Source organism: Aotus nancymaae, unplaced genomic scaffold (genome assembly GCF_030222135.1).
Source record: "Aotus nancymaae isolate 86718 unplaced genomic scaffold, 86718_ANA_hifiasm-v0.15.2.pri h1tg000018l, whole genome shotgun sequence".
Lineage (NCBI taxonomy): Eukaryota > Metazoa > Chordata > Mammalia > Primates > Aotidae > Aotus > Aotus nancymaae.
Window position 1 is genome coordinate 22219367 of NW_026988430.1, and position 25212 is coordinate 22244578.

General features: G+C 48.6%; 1 protein-coding gene and 1 long non-coding RNA gene across 7 annotated transcripts in view; one reads left to right on the top strand and one right to left on the bottom strand.

The window, feature by feature from the left end:
* The window catches only part of BCAS3 (BCAS3 microtubule associated cell migration factor), a 695431-nt gene that overhangs the window by 36528 nt on the left and 633691 nt on the right, over nucleotides 1–25212 (bottom strand). The gene's annotated exons all lie outside the window — the stretch shown is intronic.
* Nucleotides 1411–15732, top strand: LOC135275762 (uncharacterized). The gene is made up of 3 exons (XR_010343346.1): nucleotides 1411–1933; nucleotides 8619–11606; nucleotides 12082–15732. It is a non-coding gene; the product is annotated as an uncharacterized LOC135275762 (long non-coding RNA).

The window sequence follows — 25212 nt, forward strand, 5'->3', positions numbered from 1 at the left end:
CAGATATCATGAAAGGTAAGAGAACTAACATTTGCCAGCCGTCCATTCTGCAGCAGGCATAGCTAGCTACTTTATGCACACTACTGCATTTAAATCATCCCAATAACTTTATGAAGTGGATGTTATTCCCATTTTACAGTTCAAGAAACTGGCAGAGAGAAGTAAAATTTTTGCTGAAGATGACAAGATCAAGGGTACAGTCAGGATTCTGATTCAAGGTTCACTGGACTCCAAAGCCTGTAATTTCTCCACTAAAACCCATGCCGAATTTTTATTTTGAAAATATGGTTCCAGTACCAGTGAGGGGTTTTCAGCTCAGTCTTTCTATTTCAGAATTTTAAAGCGGTTCTTGCAGTTGGGTGGTAGGGGTTGGGGGAGCAACCCAGCTAAATCCTGTGATTTCTGTGCTCCACAAATAAGTCAAACATGAGGCTCTCAACTGAGAACTTTGAAGTCTGAAACCCAGTTCTGTTTTTGTTAATCAAAGAAGATGTTTTAAAAACCAGATTTACCATGACTGGATTTCAGATGTGAAACCCAATATACACACAGACACGAGTGGCTTGTCCTCCTGGATTATTTCTGACCTTTCACTCTCCTCCGAGGATCTGTGTTTCCTCAGAGTGCAAACTCTCTGCCTCCCCAGCTGGCGGAGGTGTCTGGAGGCCCAGCTTTGCAGACCTGAGCCCCTGCTGGCCTTGGGAATTTCAAAGACCAGGGAGGGATGGGTAGGCACACTGGCTCCAAGTTGGAGCCAGTGGCTATTTGTTCCTCTAAGGCCTGGGACAGCAGCTGTGGGGAAAGGAAGGGAGGAGTCCACCTGCCCTGAAGGGGAGGAGCCCAGATGTGCCTGCAGTACTGGAGGAGTTGACTGGTTTGATGCCTGACCCATTTTTTTGTTTCTTTGTTTTTTTTGAGACAAAGTCTCGCTCTATTGCCCAGGAGATCTTGCACCTCCCAGGTCCAAGTGATTTTCCTGCCTCAGCCTCCTGAGTAGCTGGGATTACAGGCACCCACCATGACGCCTGGCTAATTTTTGTATTTTTAGTAGAAACGGGGTTTCACCATGTTGGTCTCGAACTCCTGACCTCGTGATCCACCCACTTTGGCCTCCCAAAGTGCTGGGATTACAGGTGTGAGCCACTGCACCCGGCTTCCTGACCCATATCTAGCTTTCTTATTTTGGTAGTCTCCTAACTATGTGGGTTTTAAAATCACGTTCCCAGCTTGGGCAATAAACATCTGTATTTGCAGTGTGTGGTCAACCTTCCACCTCTCTTGGCCACCTACACCCATCAGCTCTCACTCCAACGGACAAACCCGTACCAGATTTTCAGGCTGGAGTGTAGGGTCAGGCCCTGGGATGATCTGGGCCTGGCCTGCTATTCTGACTGGGGGTAAAGTATTTTACAGGCCCTTACACTGAAGCTGTTCAACCAAAGACTTGGCATAAGAAGAGCAGGCTAAGCAGCAGCACTGTTCTGGAGTTGCTGGGGATGGTTTCCATCAGGCCCTGAGGCTTCAAGTGGGCAGAGGACCTTACACAAAGGGGTGATGGGATTAGCATGAATGTGAAGGCCCGGATGTCTCTCATTCAAGGGCAGTGGAAGAGTCCACTGGAACAGGAAGTCTCTCACGAATGTCTCACATATTTTCACAGAATCAGTACATATTTTCTCATAATTCTTTCCTTTTGGTTGTGGGATCACAGCAATTTTTACCACAGGCAGAACAGACGCTGTTAACTCCGTCTCATAGATGAGGATGCCAAGGCTCAAGGTGGTTCAGCGGCTTGCCTCAGTCAACTCAGTTTCTTACTGCCCAGGGTGGTTGTGCGACCCTCTGTGAAGGTCTCAGTGAACAAACTGGTGCGCTGCAGAAGCATCATGGCTGCCTGCGGCGGGTGCGGAAGTGGAACCATCATGGCGGACTGGTGAGTGACCTTGCTAAAATCTGACCAGTGGGTGCTCAGGGCCCTCGTCTCACAGGGACTTCCCTGACTTTCAGCCTCCTGTCCTGGTCTTGCAGCCTTGGGGGTGGGGGCAGCACTCAGCTTGGTGTCACTAGAATTTATCACACAAGGTGTGCTAGGAGCCTGTTCCACACCTGAAACAGAGGGGTGCCTGGGAACTGTCATTTCCTGCCTCGACATGCCAGAGCATTTGCTCAGCCTTGGCTGGTCCCCTTGACTCAGCAGCCCAGGTGTGGAAACCAGGGAGAAAGCAGGGAAAAGCTGAGGAGCTGCAGGAACACACAGGGTGAGCCACGAGGTGCAGACATCTTAACAATGACAATAATCCCTCAGGCGCACACTGCTGTACCATTTACAAGGTGCTTTCACAGGCATTTGCTCCCATAATCCTCACAACACCCCTGGGAGGAAGACAAGGCAACCATTACGATTCGCCTTTCCCGTTTCACAGCTGAGGAGATTGCAGGGAAGTGAAGTGCAGGCAGAGCTTAGACGGAGAACCCAACTGTACACTCAATCCCTTTGTTGTCCAAAGTGCGCTCCACCTGCCCGCAGCAACCAGCGGCCTCACCTGGCAATCTGCGGGAAAGGCGGCTGCTCAGGCCTCTCCCCAGACCTCCTGTGTTACAAGCTGTATTGTACTAAGACCCGCAGGGGTTCTGTGCCCCGAAGCTGCAGAAGTACTACCCACACCGAACGTCCATCACCCTGGCCTGTCCCTGGAAGCATATTTTAGCTGTTGGTTCCCTTAGAGTATACCTGGTTCTATCTCCTCTTTTAAACACGAGGAAATGGAGGCCCAGGGAGAGGAGGGGACAGAACATGGCCTGTGACAGAAGCAGGAGTAGACAGAAACTTGGTCTTGTACATCGGTCTTGGGCCCATGACATCCGGCTTGTTTATCCAGCTGACAATCAACTGGTGTCTCCCTTTTCTCTCTTCCCTCTCCCCACCCCAGGAGTCAATCCTCAAATTGCCTTCAGCTGCCAGTCTTTTGGCCTCTCCCTGCAGTCCCAGCCTTGTGTGAGGCGTTAACATGAGTTCCAGGGAAGGGGGTTAACGCTCTATTAAGGCAGAGAGAGAAATTCATACCTCCCACTAGCAGCCCAGGAGCCGAGCAGGAGTGTGACAGCACCAGGCCTTCCCTGCACAGCTGCAGAGGGCAAGCAAGGCTTGGGTCGTCTCTGCCCTTTCCCCTCACCGGCCTTACTGCGTATAGGAGAGGGGTGGGAGTCCAGGCTTGCCTGAGGAGAAGGCTCTGCTTAGGCCTTGTCAAAAGCCCACATTGTTAGTAAGTGTGAAAAATGCCCAAATCACTGTGTTAATCTGGTTATGATTTCCCCTCCACTCACGGTCTCATCGTGTGCCAAGTGTGGCGCCTACGGGTAAAGAGTTTCTGAGCCGAGGCTGCGGCTGGAGCCGGGGTCAGGATCCCCCGCTTCCCTCCACTTCTACTCCACCGAGGCCAATCAGGATGTTATTCATTTCCCTAGCTGAGAAGCAAGTTCAAAAAGGCCAGTAGGGCCTCCTCTCACCCCTTCCTTGTGCAAGAAATGCCAATTCCTCCCTTGAGGAGGAAGCAACATATTTTGTTTCTGCTATACTCAGGCAAGGAGCAGATTTATAGGCAGCCCAGTGTGTGTTTGTGTGGACGAGGACACCTATCTTTTTATCTCTGGGCCTAAGGTACATAATGGATTAGAAGAAGTTTGGATTCATCCATAAAGAGGGAAAAAAGAAAAATGCCAAAGAAAGAAGGGGCTCCCAGGAGGGGCCCAGAGACCTCCTGTAACTATGTTGGAGGGACATGGACCTGTCATCTCACTCTGAATTAGGGCTAACAGCTGAATGAAGGAATTCATTTCTCACTGTTTCATTTTAGTTTTAGAAATGCCTTTAGGGTTGAAAAACTACTAGAAGCACTTTATCATATCCCTCAGATTGGGGGGAAAAAAAGGTAAAGAAGTAAAAGCAGTGTTTGCTGTAGAAATATCTAACGAACAGCTCAATGAGCTGGCAAAAAGTCAGTAGTCCTTTCCAGGCCTCCCTCTAAAGGGAAGAGGCCTAGATATGAGCTGTATGTCCTCTGATGTAGGAGGTGGCTCTCCAGTTCTGAAGATCTGAAATGGCTGGTAGAGGATGAACCAGCCCATCTCCTTCCACCCCTGTCCTTGGAGCTACCCTCAAGCAGAAGTTGTTTGTGCCTTTTCATCTAGCTGCAATCTCTTCTCTTCATTTAGCACCTCCTTACATCCTCCTGGTTAAGCCATTTGAGATGGGGTGGGGGTAGGGATGGGGGAGAGATGAGGTAGTTATAAGGCCACCGAGCTCTTTTGGCAGAAAGAGTACTCAGTCGAGAGTGGGAAGCTAGTGTTTGATCTAGCTCTGGTATGGCCTAACCACATGACCTTGTGCAACTCACTTAACTTCCTGGAACTTCCGTTTTCTCCATCGTATAAGAGGAATAATACCGCCAGTTATGGATTGCTCATTGTAAGTTTCAAAACTGTGCTAAGATTCAGATGATAGGCTATATGACAGATCATTCAAGAATCAAACATGGAATCTGAATGTCAAGTACTGATTTTGCTCCCAGAAGCCAGGTGGCCTTTGGTGGGTGCTTTCACCACTTCACACCAGGTACTTTGAGATGTAAGGATAATTCTCATGCTGTTTGGCTTCTTGAGGAGTGGAAACATTATCGTTCAGGATGCAGCTAAACTGGAAATGAGAAGTTGCCGGCAATGTCTTTACAATAGCTTTAATATTGCACGACATACTCAATTGCTATCCTCCAGGATCAAACTGAGCTTACCCTGAAGTGATTCTGATGTCCCAAAGGTATCTAAGGTTTAGGAAAGCGCCCAGCACAGATCTTGCCACATATAGGTGCCCAGTAATTGTTTACTGAATGGATGGGGGAAAGAACAAGCCTTCACTATATTCAGATCTGAAGTACGTATGATGGGTCTGAAAGGGACCTCCAGACAGCACCATCCTTCAACCTCTCATTCCAAAATAGCTCCAAGTTGTGGCAAATGGCAGGATGTCCTTCTTTTTTAAGATTGAAGGCTGGGCATGGTGGCTTACACCTGTAATTCTAGCACTTTGGGAGGCCAAGGCAGAAGCATTTGGCCTCAGGAGTTCAAGACTAGCCTTGGCAACACAGGGAGACCTCATCTCTACTAAAAATAGAAAAAAGTGTGTGGCAGCACATGCCTGTAGTCCTGGCTACTCAGGAAGCTGAGATGGGAGGATCTCTTGAGCCTGGGAGGTTGAGGTTGCATCGAGCCATGACTGTACCATTACACTGCTGCCTTGGCAACAGAGCAAGACTCTGTCTCAAAAAAAAGAAGACTGAATAATATTCCACCGTATATATACACCACAGTTTCTTTATCCATTCATCCACTGACAGATTGTTTCCATATCTTGGCTTTGTGAATAATGCTACAGGAACATGACACACAAATATCTTTATGAAGGGATGATTGAATTTCCTTTGGGCATACCTTAAATATATACAATAGTATGTATGTATGTATGTATGTATTTTTGAGACAGAGTCTCGCTCTGTCACCCACACTGGAGTGCAGTCTTGGCGCGATCTTGGCTCACTGCAATCTCTGCCTCCCGGGTTCAAGTGATTTTCCTGCCTCAGCCTCCCGAGTAGCTCAGTGGAATTACAGGTGCCTCCCACCATGCCCGGCTAATTTTTGTATTTTTAGTAGAGATGGGGTTTCATCATGTTGGCCAGGCTGGTCTCTAACTCCTGACCTCAGGTGATCTGCCTGCCTGAGTCTCCCAGAGTGCTGGGATCACAGGCATGAGCCATGGCACCTGGCCAAAATTTATTATTTTTTTAAATGAAATAAAAGCACCCAAAAAAGGAGCGGTCCCTAAGTTCCTTAGAGGCACATTCCTGAGTTTTCTACTCAGTAGGTCCCTTCTCTCTGCAATAAATACGTATAATTTATGTTTCTATTTTTCCTAGAAAGACAATGTCCCAAAGCTAATTGTTTAGGAAAGATTATTGATCTTAACTATTCAGTAATGAATGACAATGTTTGAATTTCAAAAATCTGCAATTTCACACAAGGGGCACTGGCCCTCTGAACTGCTTCTATGCCTAATACCTTTGGTAGAGAAGAAGGCCTTATTTACAAAATTACTCCTGAGAGCAGATGTATTAAGCATGCTTCAGTAATTCCACTGCTGGGGACATGAAGCAGTGTTAGGTCTTAAATACATAAACAAGTACAGCCAGCTCTTTCCATGGCAATTACCCAAAGATGTCTTCTTTGTCTACATATGGTACCTCTTCCACACTTCTTTAATAGTCAGCTCTGAAACATGCTAGTTTGAAAAAACATGTTGGATTACAGTCAAGCCCATTATTCCACAAAATGGAGTAGGCAATCAGACTGTCTACACCAGGGGGCAGTGAGGGGCTCTGGTCTAAAAGCTTTCAGAGAAGCAGAGCTGGACCAATAATCTAAGTGCAAAATTTCCAATGGAGTCCCAGATACTCAGTTGTTCAGAAACTCTGTTAGGTCAGTGGGTTAGCATTTTCATCCCCACGCATCTGAGGGACTCATGGTTCCATCAGTAACAGTGGCTCATCACTTTGAGGATTCTCAAGAACTTTAGGTTGGAGGGTGTTCGTGTGTCAGGTGGGAGAGTAGGGGTGTGATCTGCGGAGCTGGAAAGAACCTATGATCTGGAGAGTCATTCCCAGACTTCCCTGATGAGAAGAATCACCTGGAATGCTTATTGAGCAAATGAATTCTCAGGCCCTTCTGGATATTCCAATGCAGTGGGGTTCTAGGGTAGGACTGGATTCTTATCCAGGGATTTTGGAAACCACTGCTCCAAAGCACAGGTCCTCAAATCCAGCCTTAACTCTGTCCAAGAGACTACAAAAACACATGACAGTTCCCTCACAATCGTGGCAGCTAGGTACAACGATGTGGTCCCTTGTGGGCAGCCCAGATTCTATTAAGCAAGTTGACTTACTTGGGAAATTGCTGACTACCCCCATCCTTAGCTTCCTCAGTTTTCCTCTTCCCTCTCTGACCACCCCCAGGTCTCTCCCAAGACCTTAGTTTATTCTCTCTGCAACTCAAATTTTGGTGCCCTCAGTCTTCTTCTTCTTTCTCAGGTGAGCTCAGCTACTCTAACAGTTACAAATACCCAATGCTACCTACATGCTACTGACTTCCAAAACTGTACCTCTAACTCAGTTCTCTCCTGGGCTCCAAATCCATTTGCATAAGACCAAACACCCTTGCTGGATGTTCCACAGGCATCGCCAACTCAACATCTCCCACACAAATCCACTACCTTACTTCTCCAGCCCTTGCTCTTCCTTCTCTAGCCCTACTTAGGTGGGTGGCAACACCTTCTTCTCATTGCCCCAAACAGTGCTCCTCCACCCAGCTGACCAGTAAGTCCTGTGGATTTTCCTTCCCAAACCCTCTTGAATTTATCTCCCACTTTTCGTAGCCACTGGGCTTAGCCTCTTACCAGTTCTCATTGGGATTACTCCAGCAATCTTTACACTGGTCTTTCTGCCTATTAATGTGGCTTCCCTTCAATTCATTCTTCCTAGTGCCACCTGAGTGACCTTTTCTACAATGCGAATCTGAACATTTTACTCTGCCCTCAGGATGAAGCCCAGTCTTCTTAGCACAACTGTCTATCATCTGGCCCTACCAGCTTTCCAGACTCTGAACACTACACCCCACCTTGCACCTTGCCCCCTGTGCCTCTGCATCTGCTGCTCCCTCTGCCTGGAATGCCTTCCCCCGTGAAGTCCTATTCATCTTCGGGGACTTAGGTCAGCTGGAGAAGTCTAGCACTCCCCTTCTGGGTCTGACTTAGGTCTTCCAACAGGCCCCCACAACACTCTAAATGCAGAATTTCCACTGAATCACCTTCACATAGCACCTAGAGTCACCAATTCCACAAGAGACACGATAGATGCCCATTATGCACCAGTCACTATGCTGGATGATGAGAAATTTGGTAAAGGAGACAGACAAAGGCAATAAAATATTTTCTGGCCTATTCTTCCCACTGGACTGTAAGTTCCTGATGGGCAGCATCTGGCTTTTCCTTTTATAGCTCTCTGTGTCCCAATGCACAGCACAGTGCCTCAGTTCCTGGCACCTAGCAGGAAGAAGGGAAGGAAGAAATCAAGGTTGTTTAACTTGGGGAAGACAATATGAAAGCTACAATTTCACTATCCAAATATTTGAAGAGTGATTCTGGCCGAGTGTGGTGGCTCATGCTTGTAATCCCAGCACTTTGGGAGGCTGAGGTGGGTGGATCCCCTGAGGTCAGGAGATCGAGAACAGCCTGGCCAACATGGTGAAACCCCATCTCTATTAAAAATATAACCAATTACCCAGGTGTGGTGATGCACACCTGTAATCCCAGCTATTCAGGAGGCTGAGGCAGGAGAATTTCTTGAACCTGGGAGGTGGAGATTGTGATGAGCTGAGATTGCACCACTGTACTCCGGTCTGGGTGACAGAGCAAGACACTGCCTCAAAAAAAAAAAAAGAAGATTTGTTAAAACAAAAATCAAATACTTAAACAGTGATTTTATTGAAAAGGGAATTGATTTTTTTGTGGCCCCAAGGGACAAAACAAGACACAGGGAGAGGACAATGACCTGATTTCAGACCAACATGAGAAGAGGTGCCAAGTGACATGACAAGCTGCCTTCTGCAGGCTTGAGCTTTAGCCCAGCGCAAGCTCCTCCGTGAAGCCTTCCTGGAGTCACCCTGGACGAGGAACCAGTCTCCCTACCACATCCTCACAGCACATGCCAACCTCTAACACGGTGTAGAAGAGCTTGGGAAGTGGCTTGCCTTCATCCTTCTCCTACACCTGGTACTGATTGTTTTATCTTATTTTTACATTTGCAGAGCCTAATGGAGGCAGTACAGGAAATGGTTAAAGGCTCAGGCTTCAAGGCCCTTGTTCTGTCATTTAATAGTTATATGGCCCTGGGCAAATTATTTACCTCTCTCAGCTCAATTTATACAGCTATAAAATGGGAATAATAAAAATACTAAGGCTTCAGTGAATGTGCTCAGCACAGCACCTGATACACAGTCAACGCCTGAATGTACTGCTATTCCATGGAGCCTAACAGTGCCGGGCAGCTCTCCACTTCAGAAAGAAGCTGAGGTATAAAGTGACTTTGTATTAGGTCAGAGAGCTGGACCCAGAGGCTAGAACTTTAGACATCTCATATAACATTGCTTTCAGGCGACCGGGCGCAGTGGCTCATGTCTGTAATCCCAGCACTTTAGGAGGCCAAGGCAGGTGGATCACAAGGTCAGGAGATCGAGACCATCCTGGCCAACATGGTGAAACCCCATCTCTACTACAAATACAAAATTTAGCCGGGTGTGTTGGCACATGCCTGTAATCCCAGCTACTCGGGAGGCTGAAGTGGGGGAATCATTTGAACCAGGGAGTCGGATGTTGCCATGACCGAGATAGCGCCACTGCACTCCAGCCTGGCGACAGAAGGAGACTGTTTCAAAAAAAAAAAAAAAAAAAAATCCCTTTCGGGCATTTAAAAAAGTTTTCTCCTGATTTTTCCATCATGCTAAAATGACCTGACAATCAAAGGAAGTACTTCTCCAAAGGAATACAAATGCTGTTTGTGGATGACATCACTCTACCAGTCAGGAGAGAAGCCCAGAGCTCACAAAATCTGTCCTGAGCATCCCTGTCACTGGACTCTGCAGGCCTTGTAAGTCAACTCCTCAACTTCAACAAGGATTATGGCATCTAACCCACTGTCACTTTCTCAACCACTCCTGCCAAACACTAAAAGGATGATGTCAGGCGCAGGACCAAGCCAACACCCTTGGCCTTGACATTCACTGACCTCCAGTCCACACATCAAGGACCTTCACCTTCACTCCAGCAACTCGAGGAGCTGGCTCACGGCATTGTCTACAATTGGCATTTCTAGGACTTTAAGCTTAGAAATTCCACATAGTCATCATGAAACCTCCTATTCGTCTCTCCCCTTCACTCCTTATTCTTACCATGCTCTTCGACCTCAAGGAGCCTGCTCACCCTTGAAGCCCTCCCTATTATCCCAATCTACTGGCTTCCTCCTGGTGCCACTCCTTCACTGCCCATCCCTGTATTTGGGGCTCACAGGTCCTCTAACACCCTCACCAAGTCCGCCCTAAACCCCCTTCTCCACCTCTGCTCCTCCTAGCCTATCTGCCACTTCTGCTTTGCCAAACCATCAAGATGAACCATCCAGGCTGCTGAGCTGTGCTACACAAAATGCACGTGCTTGTGTCAAATGGCACCATGACACATTTCTCAGCTAGGCGTTCCCTGCTCCTCAGACTGCCCTCCTTCCTTCCCTTCCTTCCTCCCTCCCTCCTTCATTTTTCCATGGGTTCCTGGCTACTTCCCTCCTATATTTCTTCCTCTCAAGCTCCCCAAACCTGTCACAACCTTTTCCTCATTCTCCGCAAATCACCTGCCATCAACTGCCTCCGGAATTCCCTTTCTCGTTCCGTCCTTTAAAGATTCAGCAGTCCACACATCTTAAAAGTGACCCAGGGTAGGAGTGACAAGCACAAAACACAGCCCCTGAAGACCTGCCCAGCCAGCTGGTCAGGCAGAGCGGAAGCAGAGTCTCCTCTGATGAGAACAGGCAGGAGAGCGAGTGTTGTCCGGGAACAAGAGAACAGTTCTTCCCAGCTTCAGTTTCCCACTGAATACATTCTGGAGAGTTTTTTGTTTTGCCCTTGTCACTTCTATTCTTCATCAGAGAGCTGGTGCTGTGTGAGGCTGAGTGGCATCCCGAGGCGGAGGAAGAAGATGATTACAGCAGGCGAGCTCTGCCCCTGGCGGATGGTTCATAATCCAGATTACCCTGTGCTTCCTCCGCATGAGAGGGACAGAGTGGCTATTTTTCTGTGAGGGGTGTGTGTGTGTGTGTATATGTATTTCAGATCCAGGAATCACAAAATACCTGTCTGTGATGGTAAACAAGGGCCTGGTGTGACACTGCCACTCCTCATCACGGCTGTCCCTTACTTAACGAGCTGGGCCCTGCTGCTTCCCTGGCTCATCTCTCCCACTCCCTTCCCCCATCCTTTTGGGAAGCCATGATGAACCTCCCTCAGTCCCTCCAACAACCTCCTTCCTTTCACCCCATGGCCTTTCCATCTTCACCTTGCTCATCCCTCGACTGCAGCTTAAATGGAACTTCTGGGAAGCCTTTTCTGATCCTCCCCTAGGTTAGGTCAGGTGCCCTGAACCTGCCCTATCAGCATGTAACACGCTCTACTGCCACTTCTGGCTATTTCCTCTTTTAGAATATAAGCCCCAAGGGGGCAGAGATATCATCTGCTTTGCTCTCCATGGTACCCTCAAAACTTAGGACCCGCCTTCTTTAATGTCTCTATATTGGTCCCTGAGAACCAAGGACTTTAAATGTCAACAGGACACTAACATCAGTGCACAGATGGAAGAAAGTCCCCATGAAATGAAGCTGGGCCTGGAAGGAAATTAGTCTTGACAAGAAGACCCAGAGTCTTCGCTGAACAAGCCCATGTCTCTGACAAAAGAGAAGCAACTGGTAAGAGGTTGGCTCTTTAAGAGCAAGGGGATTTTTTTTTTAATGTCAAAAGATGATTTGGGGAGGTAAACTAAGGTTCCCCTAAGTAAAAAGGGTTCGCATGGTCCACCTCCTTATGGGTATCGATGACGCCTCTCTTAGACTCAGATGCAGTGCTCCCTGGGGGGGTCGGGGGCTAGCCAGCATCCTCAGCCTGCCCTCAGGTTCCTGGCCCCTGTCTTCTGACTCCTGTCCATCTCAGCCCACTCAGGACCTTCTTGCCAACCACATTTCATCTGGCCAACTCTACCCAAGCCTGCATCCAGCGAGGCCCCCAGTTCTGCTGGGATGACCTGACTTCACCAACCAGGCACCCAGCAAAGCACTGGACTCTGTAGAAGGAAGAGAAAGGGGAGGAGGTGGTCTAGGGTCACCACGGGGGCTGCAGGGCTGAACTGAGCAAAGAACGCTGACACAGATTTGCTTCTCTTTCCAGGCAAAATGCCCAACTGGCACTGTTTTTAGAGGAATTAAGCTGCTTTTGACTTAGACAGAGGATAATCACAAGTTCCTGGAGGATAATATTGAGAGGAGAATCTGTCGGGAGAGACATCTGACCACACTCAGAGGTGGCAGAGGAGCGGCAGTGGGATGTTTGTTGCCTTGCCATCTCCCTGTTCGGCTCACACCTCTGCCTACGCTTCCTCAACCAGTACTTCTCCAAGGGGCCTCCCATCAATGAGTGAGCTTTCCATTTGTGGAGCTGCAAGGTCCACCCCAGACTACAATCAGAATTTCTGGGGCAAAAGGGCATCTGTATCTTTAAAAAGCTCACCAGGTGATTCTGAGGCACTCCCTGTTGCTATAAACCACGGCTGGATCTCTGTTCCTGCCTGGGTCGGTGTGTCTGCCTGACCACTGGTGGTCAGAGAACAGGATGCAGACCTGTGTATTCTCTCCATCCAGAGGCTACTCTGGCACCATACACAACAGGCTATGCAATGGAAGGGTTCATTCTGCTCTTCCAGGTGGCACCTTTAGAAACGTTACTGTTCCCACCCTGTGCGGCAACAGCCTTAGCCAACGTGCTTACGAAAACCCATGGCAGAGAGCGATGACAGAGGCACAGGGTGCCACCCCTCCATGAATTAACCCTCCTCAGTGGCCCAGGAGGCTGGCAAAATAGGATAAGGTGGCCAAGAAGTTACTCTCTCGCCTTCGTTTAAAAGAAAATCTCTTCATACGGTGCATGACAGAAACCGCTAGCCCTTTACTGTGTTTATTTCTGTAGCGTGGCGCATGTCTCTGTCTGCTCGGGACTGTAATGGGGGTCAGCGCATGCCCGCTGCGTGACTGAGCAACTGAGGCTGCCACCCTGGGCTTGGGCTCTCTACCTGTGTAAGCACCTACCCCAGTGAGGAAGAAAAGAGGATGTGCTTGGCGTTGGGAGGTCCTGGACTGCAACACTGCCTCACTCACTGGGCCTGAGGATCAAGAAGGAAATGGCATTCTTAAGAACCAGGCCCTAGGCTGGGCACGGTGGCTCACGCCTGTAATCCCAGCACTTTGGGAGGCTGATGTGGAGGGATCACCTGAGGTCAGGAGTTTGACACCAACCTGGCCAACATCGTGAAACCCCATCTCTACTAAAACTACAAAAATTAGCCAGGTGTGGTAGTACGTGCCTGTAGTCCCAGATACTTAGGAGGCTGAGGCAGAAGAACTGCTTGAACCCAGGGGGCTGGGGTTGCAGTGAGCCGAGATAGTGCCACTGCACTCCAGCCTGAGTGAAAGACTCCATCTCAAAAGAACCAAGCCCTAAACCATTGTCCTAAGTTCATTATTTACTCCATTGTCTGTCCACATCTCATAATCACTTTTCTGTCAATAGTTTCTAAAAGCTGTGGCCTCAGAACTTTCTTAAAACTATGATCCCCATTCAAAAATTGTCATCCGAATCATCCCTGAAAAGGAATACCCATTTGTGTCCTACTGGCTACTAAGTTTAAGGTATTTGAGTATCCACATCTCTACTAAAAACATAAAAAATTAGCTGGGCGTGGTGGCAGGCACCTGTAGTCCCAGCTACTCGGGAGGCTGAGGCAGCATAATCGCTTGAACCCGGGAAGCAGAGGTTGCAGTGAGCCGAGATTGTGCCACTGCACTCCAGCCTGGGTGATACAGTGAGACTCTGTCTAAAAAAAAAAAAAAAGATATTTGGATTCGCAGAGAAAAGGCCAGATGATTGCCACTCCCTGAACCCATCTTTGGGGGCTGAATCTCATGTTTTGGAAGAAGCATGATAACAACCACTGTGGCTTTGGACTGAGTGTGCTTTTCAGTTGCAACTGTGAATCAACTGTGATTTTATGGTTCTGCAGAGGGACTGCTGGCCTTCTAAAGGTAGGCCATACAATGCTGTGGAAAGAGCACTAGACTTGGAGCCAGAAGACCGGAATCCATCAGCAGCTGGCTGAGTGTCACTGCACGAGTGCTCTGGCTCCAGCAGCTTCAGTGACTTTATGTGCATAACGGGGATAATGTATCTGCCTCTCCACTTGAAGCGTTGCTGAAAGGATCCAGTAGAACAAGAAGTGACCATTCACTGTCTCTCTGTAAATTCTAAAGTGCTACATTTTGGGAAATACCAGGCTCTCCTCTGAGGACACCACCTGCCCCAGAGTCCTCTCCTGCGGTGGCTGACTGGGGTGGGAGCTGATGTCCTCTTTGCTCCTCGTAGACGCAGACTTTTCTTTCTTTGATAAACCCCCAACTTTGACTGTGTTGTAAGATTATTCCACCCACTGCCCCTTCCTGTTACAGTCTGTTCCTGTGGCCACCCCATGCCCCCAGCACACTCCTTATTCCTTAACGATTCCAGGTCCTGCTTCACTGCCACTCTAACAGTGTCACAACACCAACCCCGTCACAGCAACACCAATGACCCTGTCAACAACCTGGCTCTCAGGCCCTGACCCTCCTCCCTTCCAGCGCCCTTCTCCTTCCCCTCTGCCGCTCACTGCCACGGTCCTTCCTTTGATGGAATTAACAATAACTGCAAACCCCATCACAATCCTAATCTCAAATATCCCCCACTGATCAAAGATCCCTCTTCTCTTTCTGGTTCTCTGCCTCTGCTACCCCAATTCCAAGCAGGCTTCAACCTCACCAGGGTCTATAATCCATTGACCCCGCCTGCTTTTCACTGCCCCGCCATGTCCTCTCTTCCCACCACATCCAGTTGTTACACTCAGTCCCTTGCACACACTCTCAGCTTCTGCATCCCTTTCTCCCTTGGCCATACCTGCCTGGTGAAACCACTACCTTGTTAAATCCAGCTTCCCACCCACTCCCGGCACCCCCACCGCAACTCGCAGCTGGGAGGAAAGCACGCCATGCTAAGTGGTCTGAGCCTCAACTGATGATCCCTCACCTCAGACGGAGCTTTCATGCCGCCCTCCAGTCCTACTTCCCTCTTCTACCCTCCCACACGATTACTTCATTGTTGCTCCTCTCCCCTCAAACTTCCAGTATGTTCACCACCATTCTCACTTTCAGTGGGGGGCTTAGAGGATGGCTTCATCAAGAAAATGGAAGCCATCAGAAAGGGATTTCAAGTCCTGTCCTGGCATCCACCCACCCCCTGCATCTTCGTATACAGTCTCCCTTCCTTCCACCAAGGCCAATCCCTCCATCTATGCACAAGCCCCCACCCCCTCTTGCCATCACTATGCTAGTATTTCTTCCATTAAAAAGAAAAAAAAGAAAGACCTTCTTGACCCCATTTCCTCTTCCAGTTACCGCCCCATTTCCCTCCTTCCCTTAATCAAAACTCCTTGAAAGAGATGTCTGGACTTGCTGTCTACAATTGCTTTCCTCCCTTTCTCTCTTTGAACCCACTCCAATGAGGTTTTGCCCCGCCGTCTGTACTGAAACTGCTCTTCCAAAGTTAATGACGTCCCCATTTCTTTTTCAACAAATCAATTAATGCAGAGACCTCCACATTACTGAATCCCACAGCCATTTCTCAGCTATCATCTGACCTCATCTTTCAGCAGGTCAAGTGTGCTTTTGACATAGCTGATCCCTCTCTCTATTAGCTTTAAGGACGGCACACTCACCTGGTTTTCCTTCCATCTTTCTGGTCACTACTTTGTAGTCTCTTTTACTGACTCTTCCATTCATCTCCTTTGCCTTTTTTTTTTTTTTTTTTTTTTTAGATAGGGTCTTGCTCTTTTGCCCAGATTGGAGTGCAGTGGCATGATCTGGGCTCAATGCAACCTCTGCCTCCCAGGTTCAAGCAATTCTCCTGCCTCAGCAGCTGGGATTAGAGATATGCACTCTACCATGCCTGACTAACTTTTGTATTTTTAGTAGAGATGGGGTTTCATCACGTTGGCTAGGCTGGTCTCAAACTCCTGACCTCAGGTGATCCACCCACCTTGGCCTCCAAAACTGCTGAGATTATAGGTGTGAGCCACCGTGCCCAGCCTCCTCATTCTTTACATGCGGAGATTCCCTAGTTTACTTGCAAAGCTTTGGTGTGGTCAAGAAAGGATGAGAATGCCAAGGGAAGTCCTAGTTTAAGCTTCTTTAGGTGGCTCCATGGGTCTTCCCATTGCATCCTCATCCTCTGGATCCAAAGGAGCCAGTGCCTCGAGGCTCTCACTCACCGAACCAAAGCCCTTTCTTCATTGGCTTTCCGGTGTGACCTGGGATGAAGGAGAGGTGGGCACTAGGGGCAGGGAGTAAAACAGACTAAGGGCAAGGGGCGCCTGCCACTGTCAGAATCAGGGTTGAAGCTGACAGCTGGGAAGATGACTGCCAATCACCAGTTTCTGCAACCTCCACAGAACAACCTTCCCAGGAGGTCACATGTCACTGATTGAGTAATAGGGTCCAAAAGAACATGAGAAAATGGGAGAAGCAGATGGGTCTTTGCAAAAATTCTATTCCCAAAACCAAGATGTTAAACTCTGGCTCACTGAGAAATGGGGTAATGGGGTATAAAGAGAGACGTGACTGCCATGAAGGGGGCGGGGGGAAGAAGGGTTCATCTTATTTGCTATTTTTCCTTTCTTTTTTTTTTCTTTTTCTTGGTAAGGGCACCAGACAGGCTTCCCATTTGAGGACTGATAAGAATTTGCCTTGGGACATTGAAAAAAATAACTTCTCAGTGTCACAGGGGAAAATGTATTCTTCCTGGGAAATGGAAAAGGCATCAGTCAGGGTGAGGACACAGAGCTACGACTCCCACACGGGCCTGCTCGGCCAGATCCAACGGTGATGGGCAGCCTCCCACCCCTGGGACAGCCTTCTTCTTCCAGGCTGGCTTTCGCCTGACTCACAGCTCCAAAAGCCCCTACCTCCCCTCGGCAAACAACGCCAGAAAAACATCTGCTACTCCTAACCTTCTACTTCCCAAAAGAAATGATTAAAAAGTTAAAGAAACACTTCCATATGGAAGAATCCAATCTCAACAGGTCACCACAAAGATACTTCAAACACAATAAAACAGGAAGAGCTAAAAAAAGCAGAGAAGTTCACAGAACCCACACAATCTTTTATATAAGGGGAAAAAAAGCGACTCTGGTAACTTTACACAGTTCAGAACACCATTTGGCAGTTAAGTATGTCCTTAATCTGCTGAATTTGCTTATTATAGTAAAGGTTTAGAAGAATTTGAGAGTGGTGGCCAAAAATACTGCAATAATCTCTATTCCTAAAGTAAACTTACAAAGCAAATTAACTTCTTCAACTGAAATATTTTAAAGTTGAGTGTCTGTCCCCTACCTCCCACCCCCGCCGGAGGCTGGCCACAGGGAAGACACGGTCACTTAAAATCAGAAACACTTGCATGGATTTATGGTTATTCAACCAACAAATATTTATGGGGCTAACATAAGCTGGGCCCAGTGTTAGTCACTGAGATACAACATTAGGCGTGACATTCGACCTACCTTTGAGGTGCTCACAACACAGAAGGAACACTGCAGTGCCTAAGTCAGAACCCAGACTATCAATGACCCCAGATCTGTGGGCTACTGGGCGGGGAGCTTTACCTCATCGAGGCTTGGTTTCCTCAACTATAAAATGGGATAGAAGAATCTTCCAGCAGGGCGCGGTGGCTCATGCCTGTAATCCCAGCACTTTGGGAGGCCGAGGCAGGTGGATCACTTGAGGCCAGTCAAGACCAGCCTGGCTAACATGGTGAAACCCCATCTCTACTAAAAATACAAAAATTAGCCGGGCGTGGTGTCATGTGCCTGTAATCTCAGCTACTCATGAGGCTGAGGCAGGAGAATTGCTTGAACCCTGGAAGCAGAGGTTGCAATGAGCCGAGATTATGCCACTGCAGTCCAGCCTGGGCAACAGAACAAGATCTTGTCTCAAAAAAAGAAAAGTATGCAGATGCAAAACGATATCTTACTGTGCATCAGAATTTTATCTCTCAGAATGTCTTCCCTACTTGAGCAAAAAAAAAGAAAAAAAAAAAAGAACTATCTTCCTTGCAGGACTGGTGTGGGAATAGGCACGCCACAAATTCTCCATACCAAGGAGGCTTTCTCTGTCTCTTAACGCCTTCAGAAATGCTGAAACATTTCAGCCAAGAACCCAGTGGACACTTTAAGGCTAGAGGAGAGGGAGTAGACCAAAAAATGATCTTTAAGGGTGAACGCAAAAAGAAAAAGGAGAAAAATAAAATACTAAAAACAATCCCACCAATATTTCATTTAGGTGTACTAGAAACCGTAATTTTCTTCGGAGGGTAACAGACGCAGAGGCCGTTCACACAGAGTTTGGCAAATTAAAGGCGAGGGAAGCCTGGCAGGAACTTGGCAGGAGGATCCCTGGGAGCGTTTTGTTGCTCCAAGAGAAAGACCTGGGGCAGAGGCTGTCGGCAAAGCCAAGCCTTGTCCTGGAGGCTGCAAGCTGACTTCTTTGGCTGCCTCCCTTGGGCCTTAAATTGCTTTCTGAGGTGAGGCCCCCAGCTACTGGGAGAACACTGAATCACAGACCCCTACATTAGCCAGGAACCAGTACTCTCCACCACTAACTCCCCAAGGTATGGGAATCGGCCACCACCTCTATTTACACATTGTCAGGGCTCACGTCCCTGTTCCACTCAGGTGAGGCGATTTTAAATAAAGTATAAAAACGGGATCCTGGGGAGAAATCCAGGCTTGGAGTTCAGAAAGGATAAAGTTCTTTTTTTTGAGACAGAGTCTCACTCTGTTGCCCAGGCTGGAGTGCAGCGGGTGATCTTGGTTCACTGCAACCTCTGCCTCCCAGGTTCAGGCAATTCTCCTGCCTCAGCCTCCCAAGTAGCTAGGACCACAGGCACACACCACCACGCCTGGCTAATTTCTGTATTTTTAGTAGAAACAGGGTTTCACCATGTTGGCAAGGCTGGTCTCGAACTCCTGACCTCAGGTGATCTGCCCACCTCAGCCTCCCAAATTGCTGAGATTACAGGTGTGAGCCACCGCACTTGGCCGGAAAGATAAAGTTCTGCTGCTGCCTCTCCTGTGTAAACTTGGGCAAAACGACATGACATAGTCATGCTCCCAAATCTAGCTTTCCCCAAAGAAAGGTGTCAGTAACATTAAGACAAACAAAAAATGGATACGGCACCCCTGTGGATGAATGAAACGGAGCCCTAGTGCAAAGTACAAATGATTGTGACTGTGGGGAAGCCAGGCTTGGCATGAACGCAGTGCACCTTCCAAACTAGAAAGTCATGTTACCTGTTACGTAAAAACTGGCAAGGCTGCTGCCAGCGTAGCTGAGCTAGACCTGGGCATAGGTGGGTAGAATTCTAGAAAGACCCACAGAGAATAGGAAGAAAGTCAAAGCTCTCTGTGGGAGGAGACTAACAAAGACCAGGGGAAAGAAGCCTAAGAGAATGCAGGCTGTCTGTTCTGATGTTTAATATCCAAGAACCAAAGGCAGAAGAGGTGCAAAAAGCTTAATAGTATTTGTAGTTCAAATTAAAGTGTTCAAAGCCCCGTTATAGAGCAGGGTAATGTATGCAATGACATCTGGGACTGTAATCAGCAAAGCGCTTTCAAGAGCTGCCAAAGCAAACAGCCAAATAACAAATCCACTTTACAGATCATCAATCCAGTCCCGGACTTGCCAAGGTAAATAGTAAAAGGCTGAAGTTTGCTTTGCAAACCAGGGAGCTGGGAGTTTAGCGAGGCCTTGATCCAGAGCAGCACCACTGGGGCAGGGCCTCTGGAGCTGGAGGCGCGAAAGGAAAGCCAACATGCCCTGTATCTGAAAAGTACGGAAAGGGGGCCAGGAGAGAGGGTTCCCTGAGGTGGGGGGCTGATGGCCCTTGGGGTGAGGTCTAAAGACAGCTGTCAATCTGGCAGGCAGCCACTGCTGCCAGACTGAGCGGTGCCCCCTCAGGTGCCTACTCTCCAGCTTAGACTCTGGCACTTTGCATTTCTGGCCAGATTGGAGTTTGTGGATTTCTGAGAAGAAAATACAATCAGAAGCTGCTTTTTCTCCCTTTCTTCCAGTTTCTAAGAGGGGCAATTAATTTTCAAAGCCAGAAAGGCATTTCTTTTTTTCTACTTTTTTCTAGAGATGGGGTCTTGCTTTGTTGCCCAGGCTAGTCTTGAACTCCTGGCCTCTAGTGATCCTCCTGTCTCAGCTCCCACAGTGCTAGGATGAGCCACTGCACCTGGCCCAGCAGAGCATTTCTCAGGGAAGTCAGTCAGCACCCACAGAAGCAGGCACAGCCCTAGGGAGTGGACTGTCTACTGCAAAGCCTGACTCACAGGGACCCTGACTCCCTGGTGCTTTGAGCTGAGGCACCCGTAGAGGACCAATGACCAAGGGGCATCTTGGCATCACATTGCTGAGAGTCTTGCAACTGGGAAAAAAGGCCCAGACCCTTTGATGGGACCCAACAGACAGAAAATAGTAGTTCTGAGTGAGAGGGGAAGAGGAGGCAGTCCTGTACTATTAGGGACAACAGACACATTGCAAGTGTTCCCTGGAGAGAAGGACTCAGCATGTTAGGCCAGAGGGGAAAGTCCCCCTCCTAACCCTGGGAAGAAATCGCTGCTGTGACCGTACAAAGCATACACAAGGCCTGTGGACTTTAATGGAAGCAGGCTTGCCTAAAACAAGGCTCCCTAAGGGAAGTTTGCTGAGTCAACTTGGTGAGAAAAAGAAATGGGCTGAGAATGACACCAGGCTGAAAGTTGGGGCAGTGATGTGCCTGAGGAAGACTCTGGCCTGCTCTGGGTGCCCCTGGGATGACCACAGTGCCAAGGCTTTATTCTTGGTAACTGAGGTCCTGTGCTCAGGTTCAGGACCTCAGTCAGGTTATCAGGCAGGTTCAGGCACTCTCCATCCAGAGACCAACTTCTGCTCAGGAAGGCCAGGTACAGTAAAGGTCTCAGCCTTAGGTGCTGGGCCCAGGCCCATCAGTGAGTCAGACATTTACTGGACATTAATAAATACTAGTTGCTGTTACAGTGAGCTGTTCCTGTGACACTTCGGTTTCCCAAAAATACGATTCAATATTTGTGGTGCCTCCTTTGCCCTCTTAGGATCTAGTAATACGTGTAAGACATTCACTCAATGACTGGATATATCATTATTCTTACAACGTAACTCTGCAACGTAGGTTTTATCATCCTATCTTATAGATGAGAAAATTGAAACTCAGAGAAGTTACGTAACTTGCTCAAGGTCATCCAGCTCAGCCTTGTCTCCTACATGCTTTTTCTGTGACTTCTAAGGAATTAACTATTGATCCCCACATCCTCCCTCTCATCGGTGTTCAAGGGAGATGGCTTTGACATGAGCTCGGAAGCTCTTTGTTGACACTTCTACTGTATCGTGATCATCTGTCTACACATCTCTCTCCCTTGCTAGGTTGTGAAGACCTACAGGGCTGAGATTGTGTCTGATTACCTTTCTGAGTCCCTAGGGCTCTCTTAGGGGCTCAGGGTTGAATTAATATCCAAATGAATGAATGAATGAAGGAATGCTGACTCATCTCTCAATCAGGGAAGCAAATGACCAGGAAGGTTCAAGAACTTGGCAGGGCACCCCAGCACTTCAGGAAGCTGAGATGGGCATATCACTTGAAGCCAGGAGTTTGAGACCAGCCTGGCCAACATGGTGAAACCCCATCTCTACTAAAAATATAAAAATTAGCTGGGCATGGTGGCAGACCCCTGTAATCCCAGCTACTCAGGAGGGTGAGGCAGGAGAATCGCTTGAACCTGGGAGGCAGAGGTTGCAGTGAGCCGAGATCGCACCACTGCACTCCAGCCTAGATGACAGAGCGAGATTCTGTCTCAAAAAAAAAAAAAAGGGTTCAAGAACTTGATAAAGCTTTAGTGTTAGTTTAGAGGGCAAGAAAGGAGCTCTTGGGCTCAAGATGGCAGTGAAGGCTGACAGACAGTGTGTAGTTTGCACAGGATTGGCAAGGGTTGGGGGCGCCAGAATGTGAGTGGACAGGAAGGTGAGCTATTAGTGATGCTGAGGCAGAGGCCTGCCTGCCTCACAGAATGTCTCCACTTTGTCCTGGGCCTGGCTTGAGGTCACAGACAGCTATTGCCTGGTAAGAACTGGTGCCCTCTGAAGATTACAGGCAGAGATCAGCTGCTGGGCACAAACTCCTCTGAAGATGGAGCTTTTCCAGGACTAACAACCGCGGAGGTGGCTGACAAGGTCTGAGGGGCCAGCTGCTCCCTGTGCATAACTGCACTTGCTCCTCTCACCGGACTTCATTTCTCTGCTAACAAAATAAAGGTCCAGACACAGGTGTGAGCAGGGTCCAGGGAGACAGGCAGGGTCTCAGAAAAGCACCTTGCTGGGTCTATGAGAAAGGGCTTGCAGAACCTCCAGGCTGCAGCAGTGTAGGTTTGGGGAGGGCAGTATTCTAGAAAGCTCACTGAATTCGGAGTCAGGAAACCAGATTATAGTCCTGGCTCTACCCTGGACTTGCAACATGACTTCTCTGAGCCTTAGGTGCCTCCTTTTTAAGATGGGGATGGGCTGGGCGCTGTGGCTCATACCTGTAATCCCAGCACTTTGGGAGGTCAAGGCAGGCGGGTCACCTAAGGTCAGGAGTTTGAGATCAGCCTGGCCAACATGGTGAAACCCCGTCTTTACTAAAAATACAAAAATTAGCCAGGCGTGGTGGCAGATGCCTGTAATCCCAGGTACTTAGGAGGCTGAGGCAGGATAATTGCTTGAACCTAGGAGGTGGAGGTTGCCATGAGCTGAGATCACACTATTGCACTCCAGCCTGGGTGACAGAGCAAGATTCTGTCTCAAAAAAAAAAAAAAAAAAAAAAGGTGGGGATGGTAATTCCCATGTCACAGGGTAGTATACAGATTAATAGAGGCAACCAATTGGAAAGAATTCTGTAAAATTGTAACAGTCTCTTTATAGGAGAGTCTTTTCTTGCCGTCAAATTGTTTCCCTCCTTTCAACATGGAGCCATAAACCCTACCAACCAGTGAACTATTTGCCCCTCACAACTATTTGAACAAGGTGGCCTCCTCCTGTGCCAAGGTAGGCGTCCAGGATACTCTCCAATAACGGGCAAGCAGGGGCTCCCTTGGTGAAGGAAGCTGGCCTCTCGGATGGTGGAGGGAGGGGAGGAGATGCCGAAGTCAGAGCAGGATGTTCATGGCCTGGAGGACTCAGTGTCTGAGCGCTGGGCATTCCTTAAGCCTGCTGTCCTAGTGAGAATGTTCTAGTGAGTCACCAGGCAGTATCTGTTCTATGAATGCCTTCTTCTCATGCCCTCAAAACACAAAAGAGAAGCCATCCAGGTGCCATTCCACAGAGCCTTTCCAAGAGAGGAGCCCGTAGCCCAGCTCCAGAGCCCAGCGGGCTGGGTGGCAACTCTCTGCACTTGTTTGAGGCAGCCTCATCCTGCTCATGGGAGGTCGAGACCCGCATGCCAGACCAGACACACATATGGAGAGGGTTAGCCCAAACATGCAACAGAGACAGACCAGCACAGGATGATACAGGGGAAAAGCCTGGTTTGGTACAACCCCCCAAAAAAGCATAACAATCGAGCCCATCGCAGGCTCAGTTATGGGCAGATAAAGCTCTTGCCGGCGCTAGTGACGGGCTGAGCATTCAGGCAGGTCATCGGCTAAGGCCAACAAGCACACTAGCCACGTGCTGAGTACACACTGAGAAGCCATGCTAGACGAGAATGACACAAACGTGTTCTTTGTTCATGAGTTCTCATCACAAGAATTCTTCCACTTTCCCTCTCCTCTAGGAGTGGGATGTAGGAAGGGTTATATTATTTGAACATTTTTCTTTTTTTCCTCCATTTAAAAACATTTAAAAATAAAAATTTTAAACTAGAGATGGGGTCTCACTCTGTTGTCCAGGGGGTCCTTGAACTCCTAGGCTCAAGCGATCCTCCTGTTTCAGCCTCTCAAAGTACTGAGATTATAGGCAGGAGCCACTGTGCCCAACCTGGACCTTTTTCTTGAGGTTAAAGTTGTCTTGAACTAGTTCTGGGCTTGAACCAGGTGACCTCCTCCTGTGCCAAAGTAGGCATCCAGTAGACTCTCCAATAAAGGGATAAGGGCATGTGGCTGCTTGCCAACCCTCTCCCCACTCCCAAGGAAATTTCAGAAGCTCTGGTGATCATACCCTGTCAGAAACAGATCCAGAGAACAGAATGTCCTGGAATGAAACAAGGTAAAGCACTTGTCACATGCCTTATGAAAGGAAAACCTCTCTGAAGATCAGCGGGAACCTTTGGCAACTGTCCAGCCAAAGAGCCCCCCCTCCATACTCCAGCGCCCATCACCTCCATCTCCTACCCCTGTGTGCTGAGGGTTCTAGGGTTGCTACTGTTTCATGTGTATTTCTCTGACCTTTCTGGGGAAATCCGAAGCTCCTGGAAGGCAGGACGGGGTCGTAGATGCTTTTCTCACCTCTACAAACAGCATCTATAGTAGTTTTCAAGGAGTTGTATTTGTTCAATCCCCTGGCACTGTTCTAGTGCACACTCACCACCGAGAGAGAGGCCCTCTGGGAGGTGGTTTCACTTGACCCAGTAGGGGGATGGCAGAACTGTCCCACCATCACTGCAGGATGTCAACACTGGCAGAGACCATTGCACCATCAGCTGATTTTTGCAAATGAGGAAACCGAGGCCCAGGGAAAGAAAGTGACTTGTTCCCAGTCATGCTATGGAGTATATTGGTAGTGCTGGGATTAGAACCCGGGTCTCCCTACTCCCTGGCCATTGCTGCCAGAGTCCTCTGTGCAATTCAGGTGTCCCGTGTGCTCACTGGCATGTGTTTCCAAGGAATAGCCAGATGGGCAGGGGGACTCCTGGGGGCCTGTGGCTGTGGAGGTCTGAGAAGCTACGGAGTCTACAGATCAGGAATGTGCATCTCAGCTTCATCATGGACTTAGCCAATTGGCCACAGAGGCACATGCTGTCCTCTGTCATAAAACCTTCCACTGAGAAGGATGGCCTGCTGCCCAGGGAATGAAGGCCTGGGCAACTCATTTGGGGGCCCAGGCCAACTCAGAGTGAACACTTGGGCAAGTGAGAAACTACTGGCTGGGCATGGTGGCATGCCTGTAATCCCAGTGGTTTGGGAG